The sequence below is a fragment of the Girardinichthys multiradiatus genome, chromosome 17 (assembly GCF_021462225.1).
Source record: "Girardinichthys multiradiatus isolate DD_20200921_A chromosome 17, DD_fGirMul_XY1, whole genome shotgun sequence".
Classification (NCBI taxonomy): Eukaryota; Metazoa; Chordata; class Actinopteri; order Cyprinodontiformes; family Goodeidae; genus Girardinichthys; species Girardinichthys multiradiatus.
The window spans coordinates 4,506,193-4,516,011 of record NC_061809.1 but is presented as its reverse complement, the minus strand read 5'-3'; positions in this window follow the sequence as shown (position 1 = coordinate 4,516,011).

Sequence of the window (9,819 nt, the reverse complement as noted above, 5' to 3'; positions counted from 1 at the left end):
GAGTGGAAGGCACTGAAGCTAGCCTCTGATTCGTAGCTGCCGATTCCACAGTTAAATAAGTGAAACAGCTCTTATAGAAGCTACAGATTGTATGCTAACTTCAGCTTGTAACAACACCCCGCATGCAAACAGTATTTAGCTCAACTGTAACGCAAAGAACGTGAAATAAAGGTTAGTAATCAATCAGCAAATTCATTTAAACACGTACTAATTAATTTAAACTTACGTGGGATCAGCTGATTGCAACGCATAGGTAGGTTCAATTTTTCCTTTCGCCACATTACATTGACAGCAGGGGGAGGTCCAGCAGAATGAGGAACAACAGAGCGCGGGGTTGTGTTTTTTATTTTCTGAATGTTCATTTTCATTGTAGAACATGACCAAAGACCTCCAGTCAGGGCTGCTATTATGTCTTTCGTTCTATGTTGTTTATAGTTGATGTGGCAGCTACCCGCCTATGTGACCTATACAAAGAACTGACCCTTATTGACACTCACTGGGAAACCACAAAAGTTTATTGCTAAAGAAGCTGGCTGTTCACACTGTGCTGTACTCAAGCATATTTATAGAAAGTTGAGTGAAGGGGAAAAGTGTGGTAGGAAAAGATGCACCAGCGACAGAGGTAACCACAACCTTGAGAGGATTGTCCAGCAAAATCCATTCAGGTATTTGGGGGAGCTTCATAAGGAGTGGACCACGAGTTAAAATTATTACTTTTTTTATTATTATTTTTTTTATCACACACACAATGAATGGAATGCATAAAGTATGATTTTTCTCTCATCTGACTAGAAAACCTTTCTCCACAAGTTTGCTGCATCCCTTATCCTCAATTTAGGTAAACAGCCATGCCTCTTTAGGGCTTGCAGTTCAGCCATACTTTTTCATTTTTCAAATGATCCTTGATTAGAGCTCTGTGAGATACCCAAAGCTTAGGATATTTTTTCATAACCTAACTCAGCTTTAAAAGCCTCCACAACTTCATGTCCTGTCTCCTGCGTTGCTTTTTCTTCACAATGTTGTTTGTATGCTAAGGTTCTCTAACAAATCCCATCTTACCGATTGATTCTATTAAAATTGGAACTTAATTAAAATTGATTCTTTAAATAAATTGATTCTATTAAAAACAAAATCTTGGCACAATCCCGAAGATCATTACTTCATCCTCAGCAAGTGAGACAACATTGGAAGTAACTGTAGAACCTGATCTGTTTGGACTGTTTTGATCCTGTGGAGCTTCCTGAGTTATCAGAAATATTATCTTCATCTAAACCTTCAACTTGTATGTTAGACCCAATCCCAACCAAATTATTTAAGGAAGTGCTTTACTTAAGAAACCTTGGCTTGATCAAGATGATTTAATAAATTACAGACCTATATCCAATCTTCCATTATTATCTAAAATCCTTGAGAAAATAGTTGCTAATCAAATGTGTGAGCATTTACACAGCAATGATCTGTTTGAAGAGTTTCAGTCAGGCTTCAGAGCTCATCATAGCACTGAAACAGCTCTGCTGAAAGTCACTAATTATATTCTTATGGCCTCAGATAATAGACTTGTGTCTGTACTGGTTCTGTTGGATCTCAGAGCTGCATTTGATACAGTCGATCACAATATTCTCTTAGAAAGGCTGGAAAATGCTGTAGGGATCAGGGGAACAGTGCTACGCTGGTTTAAATCTTATTTGTCTGACAGATTCCAGTTTGTTCGTGTAAATGATAAATCATCTTTAAACTCCAGGGTTAATTATGGAGTACCACAGGGTTCAGTACTTGGGCCAATTCTCTTCATAACAGAATAAATTTTCACTGTTATGCTGACACTCAGCTTTATTTATTCATAAATCCTGATGAGCCCAACCAGTTAGATAGACTACAAGCATGTTTGAAGACATAAAAACTTGGATGACTTTACATTTTCTGCTTCTAAATTCAGACAAGACAGAAGTTGTCGTCTTTGGACCGGAGTAATTGAAAAAGAAACTGTTTAGTCAATCACTTAACCTGGATGGCACTAAATTGACCTCCGGTGATAAAGTAAAAAACCTTGGTGTTATTTTTGACCAGGACATGTCATTTAAATCCCATATTAAACAGGTTTCTAGGATTTCCTTCTTTCACCTCCGGAACATTGCCAAAATTAGAAATATCCTATCCAGGAGTGACGCTGAAAAACTAGTCCATGCATTTGTTACTTCAAGGCTGGACTATTGTAATTCTTTACTATCAGGATGTCCACAAAATGCAGCTAAAAGCCTTCAGCTGATTCAAAATGCTGCAGCAAGAGTTCTGATGAAAATTAAAACGAGAGATCATATTTCTCCTACTTTAGCTTCCCTTCATTGGCTCCCTGTTAAATCCAGAATAGAATTTAAAATTCTCCTCCTCACATATAAAGCCCTTATTGATCAAGCTCCATCATACATCAGAGATCTGATTGTTCCATATATTCCTAACAGAGCACTTCATTCTCAGACTGCAGGTTTACTGGTGGTTCCTAGAGTCTCAAGAACTAGAATGGGAAGCAGATCCTTTAGTTATCAGGCTCCTCTCCTGTGGAACCAGCTCCCAGTTTTAGTCCGTGAGGCAGACACCCTGTCTACTTTTAAGGCTAGGCTTAAAACTTTCCTTTTTGATAAAGCTTGGAGTGGCTTAGGTTATCCAGAGCTATATCTGTAGTTATGCTGCTATAGGCTTATATTGCCGAGGGGCATAATGACAACTTTCACTCTCTCTCTGCTACATTCTCATACTACTCTCCAATTTTGCATTATTTGCTGTTATTTCAGCTTTTAACTTTATGTTCTCTCTCTTTTCTCCTCCTAAAAGCTACTCCTGCAGATGGCAGCTCACACTGAGCCTGGTTCTGCTGGAGGTTTCTTCGTGCTAACAGGGAGTTTTTCCTCTCCACTGTTGCTACATGCATGCTCAGTGTGAAGGATTGCTGCAAAGTCAACGTCAGTGACTGTCCACTGTCGCTACATGCTCATCCAGGAGGAGTGACTGCTACAAGTCTCTGACTCGATGCAATCTGCTGGGTTTTCTTAGATAGAGAAACCTTTAACCAATTTGAATAAATAACCGAATCTAACTGCACTGTTCAATAGTTGGGATTAATTGGAATGCATGTACCGGACTTGAATTCTGTATGATTCGATTGAATTGACTCTGTGAAGTGCCTTGAGATGACATGTGTTGTGAATTGGCGTTATATATAAATAAAACGGAATTGAATTGAACTGAACTGAACTTCTGACAGTTGGTTGCACTGGATTTTATATAGAGGTATTAGAGTCAAAGGGGCTGAATGCAAATTAATGCTACGTTTTAGATTTTTATATGTGCAAAACAAAATATTATGTATTATATTCCTTCCACCCCTCCTTGAACCGCCATCTTAACGTGGTGGAGGGCTTTGAGTGCTCGAATGATCCTAGAGGCTATGTTGTCTGGGACTTAAATGCCCCTGGTAGGGTCTCCCATGGCAAACAGGCTCTAGATGACGGGTCAGACAAAGAGCGGGTCAAGACACTCTCATGAGGACCATTACACAGAGGCACGCAACGTCGTCCTGTACGGTGGAGCCGGGGTCCCACCCTGGAGCCAGGCCTAGGGTTGGGACTCATCGGAGAACGCCTGGTGGCTGGGTTGCTCCTCGCGGGACCCAGCCGAGCCAAGCCTGAACGAGAGACACGAGTCCATCCTCTAGTGGGCCCACCACCTGCAGGGGGAACTGTGAAGGACCAGTGCAAAGAGGATTGGCCGGCAGACGAAGGTGGAGACCTCAGCAGCCCGATCTCCAGATGCTTAGGCTGGCTCTAGGGACATGGAATGTCACCTCGGTGGGGCGGAAGGAGCCTGAGTTTGTGCGGGAGGTCGAGAGATATTGACTAGAAATAATCGGGCACACCTCCACGCACAGCGTGGGCTCTGGAACCCATCTCCTCGAGAGGGGCTGGACTCTCTTCTACTCTGGAGTGGCCCACAGAGAGAGGCGGCAGGCTGGGGTGGGTTTGCTTGTTGCCTCCCAGCTCAGCCGTCTCGTGTTGGGGTTTTACCCCAGTGGATGAGAGGGTTGCATCCCTGCGCCTTCGGGTTGGGTACAGGTCTATGACTGTCGTTTCGGCCTATGGGCACAGCGGTAGTGCGGAGTACCCGGCCTCCTTGGCGTCCCTGTCGGGGTTGCTGGATAGTGTCCCTCCTGGGGACTCCATTATTCTGCTGGGGGACTTCAACACCCACGTGGGAAACGACAGTGACACTTTGAGAGGTGTGATCGGGAGGAATGGCCTCCCCGATCTGAATCCGAGTGGTATTTTGTTATTGGACTTCTGTGCTAGTCAAGGATTGTCCATAATGAACACCGTGTTCAAGCATAAGGGTGTCCATCAGTGCACTTGGCACCAGGACACCCTAGGCAGGAGGTCGATAATCGACTTTGTTGTCGTGTCGTCAGACCTTTGGCTGCATGTTTTGGACACTCGCAATCCCCGAACCTGGTGGTGGACACAGGCAGTAAGGGTCAAGCTGAAGAAGGACTCCTATCGGCTGTGGTTGGCTTGTGGGACTCCTGAGGCGACTGACGGGTACCGTGCCGCAGCCCGGGCTGTGGCAGAGGCAAAAACACAGGCCTGAGAAGAGTTCGGTGAGGCCATGGAGAAGGACTACTGGTTGGCCTCGAAGCGATTCTGGCAAACCGTCCGGCACCTCAGGAGGGGGAAGCAGTGCTACGCCAACACTGTTTACAGTGGGGGTGGGAGGCTGCTGACCTAGACTGGGGACATTATCGGGCGGTGGAAGAAGTACTTCGAGGACCTCCTCAATCCTGCCATCACGCATTCCCTGGTGGAAGCAGAGGCTGGGGACTTGGGGTTAGACTCTTTCATCACCCAGGCTGAAGTCACCGAGGTGGTTAAAAAGCTCCGCGGTGGCAGGCTTCGGGGTTGAATGAGATCTGCCTTGAGTACCTCAAGTCTCTGGATGTTGTGGGGCTGTCATGGTTGACACGCCTCTTCAACATCCGCGTTGCTAGCACTAAGTCGGATCTGTTCCCGGTGCATGTTGGACTCCGGCATGGCTGCCCTTTGTCACCGGTCCTGTTCATAACTTTTATGGACAGGATTTCTAGGCGCAGCCAAGGGCCGGAGGGGGTCTGGTTTGGGGACCAGTGGATTTCGTCTTTTCTTTTTGCAGATGACATGGTCCTGCTGGCCCCCTATAGCCAAGACCTACAGCATGCGCTGGGACGATTCGCAGCCTAGTGTGAAGCGGCTAGGATGAGGATCAGCTCCTCCAAGTCCGAGGCCATGGTTCTCGACTGGAAAAGGGTGGCTTGTCCTCTTCAGGTGGGAGGGGAGTTCCTGCCTCAGTATCTCGGGGTGTTGTTCACAAGTGAGGGAAGAATGGGGCGAGAGATCGACAGATGGAGTGGTGCAGCTGCCGCAGTAAAGGGGGTGCTGTGCCGGTCCGTTGTGGTGAAGAGCTGAACCGAAAAGCGAAGCTCTCGATTTACCGGTCAGTGTATGTTCCTATCCTCACCTATGGCCATGAACTTTGGGTCATGACCGAAAGAACGAGATCCCGGATACAAGCGGCTGAAATGTGCTTCCTCAGTAGGGTGGCCGGGCACTCCCTTAGAGAAAGGGTGAGGAGCTTGGCCATCCGGGAGGGGCTCGGTGTAGAGCCGCTGCTCCTCTACATCGAGAGGAGCCAGTTGAGGTGGCTCGGGCATCTATACCGGATGCCTCCTGGACGCCTTCCTCAGGAGGTGTTCCAGGCACGTCCCACCGGGAGGAGGAACAGGGTATGGCCAAGGACACGCTGGAGGGACTATGTCTCTCGACTGGCCTAGGAACGCCTTGGGCTCCGCTCGGAGGAGCTGGAGGAGGTGTCAGGGGAGAGGGACATCTGGGTGTCTCTGCCGAGTCTGCTGCTCCCGCGACCCGGTCCCGGATAAAGCGGAAGACGACGAGTACGAGTATTCCTTCCAGTTCACTATTATACACTATCATGTCGGTGTATCACATACAATCATATAATCCAAAAAAAGATCACTGAAGTTTGTGGTTGTAGCGTACCTAAGATTTTCCACAGATTAAATGTGGAAAAGCCCAGTCAGTACATATTCTTCTGCAAGGCACTATATCAAATAACAACCTGCTTTTAGGAGCCCTTAAAGTCATTCCACATGTCCTTACCACATGCTACATAAAGATGAGGGCCGAAGTGGACATCGAAGGCTTCCAGCTTGGCACTATTGGTTGTCATCAGCCTCACCACTTCAGGATTACCTGGGAGGAATTAACAAAATTACTGAATGAAAACCTTAATTTTTCCAGTCCAAGTTCCCTGAGGGTTTACCCTGGAAACAGGCCTCAAGGATGGGAGATGCATTTAGGGCTGTTAGAGAAGAGTTTCCTTTGGCTTCGTACTCTAGGAGCAGCTCTGCACACGCCAGGATGCCAGCAGCACAGGCGTTGCTGCCATGGATAGTCTTGATATCTACTTGGCACAGCCAGAGACAAGGCACTTTTCCCATTACTTTTGCATTATTTTATTATTTACGATGCAAACTGCTATTCTGCATAGTAGAACTGAGACTGAACCCATGTGTCTTAATGCAAGAAACCTGGGCTCACCTGAGCTCCAGCCTGCACAAGAAGTCGGGCACAGTTTGGATGAGCCTGTATGAAGGCGTTGTGTAGTGGCGTGATGTCATCCACAGTCACCACATTAATAGAGGCCCCACTTCGTATAAATTGCTTCAGTTTCAGGGTGTATTCCGAAGGTCCACCGTCATCTCCACTGTCTTGAGTGGGTTTAGTTCCAGGTGGTTCTGATAACACCAGTATAACAGCCGATCCACCTCCTGTCTGTATGCAGACTCATCACTGTCCTGGATCAGTCCAATAACAGTGGTGTCATCTGCAAACTCCAGTAGTTTCTCTGACGGGTCTGCTGAGATGCAGTCATTTTTGTAGAGGGAGAAGAGCAGTGGGGAGAGAACACACCCCTGGGGGGCACCAGTGCTTACTGATCTTGTGCGGGAGAAGATGCTCCCTAGTACCAATTGCTGCTGCCGGTCCTTCAGGAACCTGGTGATCCACTGACAGGTGGAGGCCAGGACCTTGAGCTCGATGAGCTTCTGATGGAGGATGTCTGGGTTGATGGTGTTAAAGGCTGAGCTTAAGTCGACAAACAAGTTCCTGCCGTACGTCTCTGGGTGGTTGAAGTGTTGCTGGATGAAGCATAGTCCAAAGCTGACTGCATCATCTGCCGACCTGTTTGCCCGGTAAGCACACTGCAGGGGGTTCAGTAGAGGGCCTGTGATGTCCTTCAGGTGCTCCAAACACCAGTTGCTCAAAGGATTTCATGACCACAGATGTCAGGGTGACAGGCCTGTAGTCATTTATCCTGTGATGGTGGGTTTTTGGGGTACTGCGATGTGGAGCCTTTGAAGCAGGAGGGAACCACATACAGCTCCAGTTACTTGTTGCAGATCTCAGGATCTTAGGGTTGTTGGTGTATGGGAAGAATTTGTGTCTGAGTGGGATGTGGAGGAGTTGGGTTGAGGTCTGAACTGCTGCTTTTCATACCTGCAGTAGAAGCCATTCAGTTGATTTGCCAGGCGAGGATTCTGCTCAGGGTGGGGGGAAGGGCTCCTGTAGGCAGTCAGGTTTCTCAAACCATTTCATTCAGCAGAAGTGTCTTTGACTGAGAAGCTTTTCTTTAGCTTCTCTCCGCTGCTTTGATCTCCTTGATCAGTTTGTTCCAGGCCTGTAAGGGCAGGCCAGAAAAAGCAGTGGGGCCTGCTCCCAACTGCTGTGAGCCTCTTTGTTATCCCTATGCAACTTCCTCAGATGTGAACCAAGGTTTATTGTTGCTGAATGTGCAAAAGGTCTTGGTGTGCACTCACATGTCACTGAAACTAATATATGATGTCACCACTTCAGTGAGTTGATTTAAATCAGTGGCTGAATATTCAAAAACAAGTCATTTTCAGGTAATGTCATAGAATCAATTAGTCAATTAGTTATGTCCGGACTTTGACTAGGCCGATCCAGAATTTTCATTTAGTTTTTGTTTTATTGAGCCATTCAGGGGAGGACTTGCTTTTGCTCTTTCACTGTCCTGCATCATAACCCATGCGAATTGCTTATGATCACAAAACGATGGTTGTACATTCCCCTCCAGGATTTTCTGGTAGGGAACAGAATGTGTGGCTTTATCAATAACAGCAAATTGTCCAGATCCTGAAGCAGCAAGGTAGCCCCAGACCATCACACTAAAACCCACCATGTTTAACTGTCAGCATGGTGGTGTTTTTTCATATAGTGCCAAGTTGGCTGGGTAGCTTGTCATTAATAAATTTATAATTTGAAAACTACATTTTGTATTTATCTGTTAATGAAGTTTGTTTGAGGTTATGAAACATTTAATTTTGACAAGGCAAAACAGAAGAAATCTGTAAGGGGGAAATACTGTTGCACAGAACTGCAAATGTAACTACAGTTTTTTGTCAGTGATAAAAATGTGTTTTGCAAACTTTGCAACTTTAGTTTTTGGGTTGTCAGTTGATGTTTTCAGGGCATTGTACCAAATAACCTGGTGAATATTAATTCACTGAGAAAAGCTTCAAAAGACAAAAAGGTTTATTTTATAACAAAAAAAAATCTTTCTGCCTTGCCACTAAATGCAGTTTACTTCATTTCATGTATTGTCATCTGCACAGGGCCCAGCTAAATTCACCATCAATCTAATTAGTGGGCAGATGTGCTTAGAGCCACTGTTTTCCCATAATGGGTAATTGGAAAAAAAGGATTCAGCCACCATCTCTTTGCATCAAACTGTCCTCACACGAGTAAACTGCTTCAAAAAAGATTGCAGCCAAATAAACTTTTCTCCAGATCATTAAGGCTACTGGATGTCCAAAAGAATTGCAGAATTACACAGAGATTGCTGGGATTAGCAGCAGCTTGGTATGAGTGCATCTGTACAGTGAGGTAAAGACTTATAATTAAGCAGAGCAGCAAAGAAGCCTCTTCTGTCCAACAAAAGGACAGACTGGAATTCTACACAAAGGCTTGTGAAAAATGATCTTCTCTGATCAGCCATCCTAATTGTTTGAAACATCTTGATAATCATTTTATTTGTAGAAAAGGTGTGAAAACATGAGTCCAATATAAAAGCATACCGGGGTTGATTTTCAGCTTAGAAAGTGGTCTAAAAATCCATGAGAGGAGTCAAAAGTGGGATTATTGTCCTGAACTGTTGTAAGGAATGTGGTTATCTGACTCATAAAGCAGTAATCATTTAGTTTCAACAGGGTCCACACCTTGGGAATCTCTTCAAACTGTTGAAAGAGTTTTGCTTTACAATCTTATCAAGGATGCAGCTATCCCTGTTACATATGCAACCCTTTCCACTGCAGTTTTTCCTTTCACTCAACTTTCCATTCAAATGCTTGGAGACAGCACTCTGTAAACCAGCCTATCCTCTTTTAGGGTGTCAATGACTGTCAGACAGCTGACAAATCAGCAGAATTTCTTATGATTGTGTAGGCTATAACATTGCATTTTTGCATTGTAATTTTTTGGGAAACTAAAATATGTTTGGATATATGGTGCTGGATATTTATTTGGTATAGTGGCTGTATTTCCACTCAGATTTCTCACATGTCTAAAGCAGCAAACTACTAATCTGTGCAGGAAACAACTCAACCTTCACAGGCAATGTCTTTTTGGTCAATCCTAAAAAAGCAACATTAAACTAAAAATATATATTTGCATAAAAATAAACAAATGCAAGAGTCATTTTTTA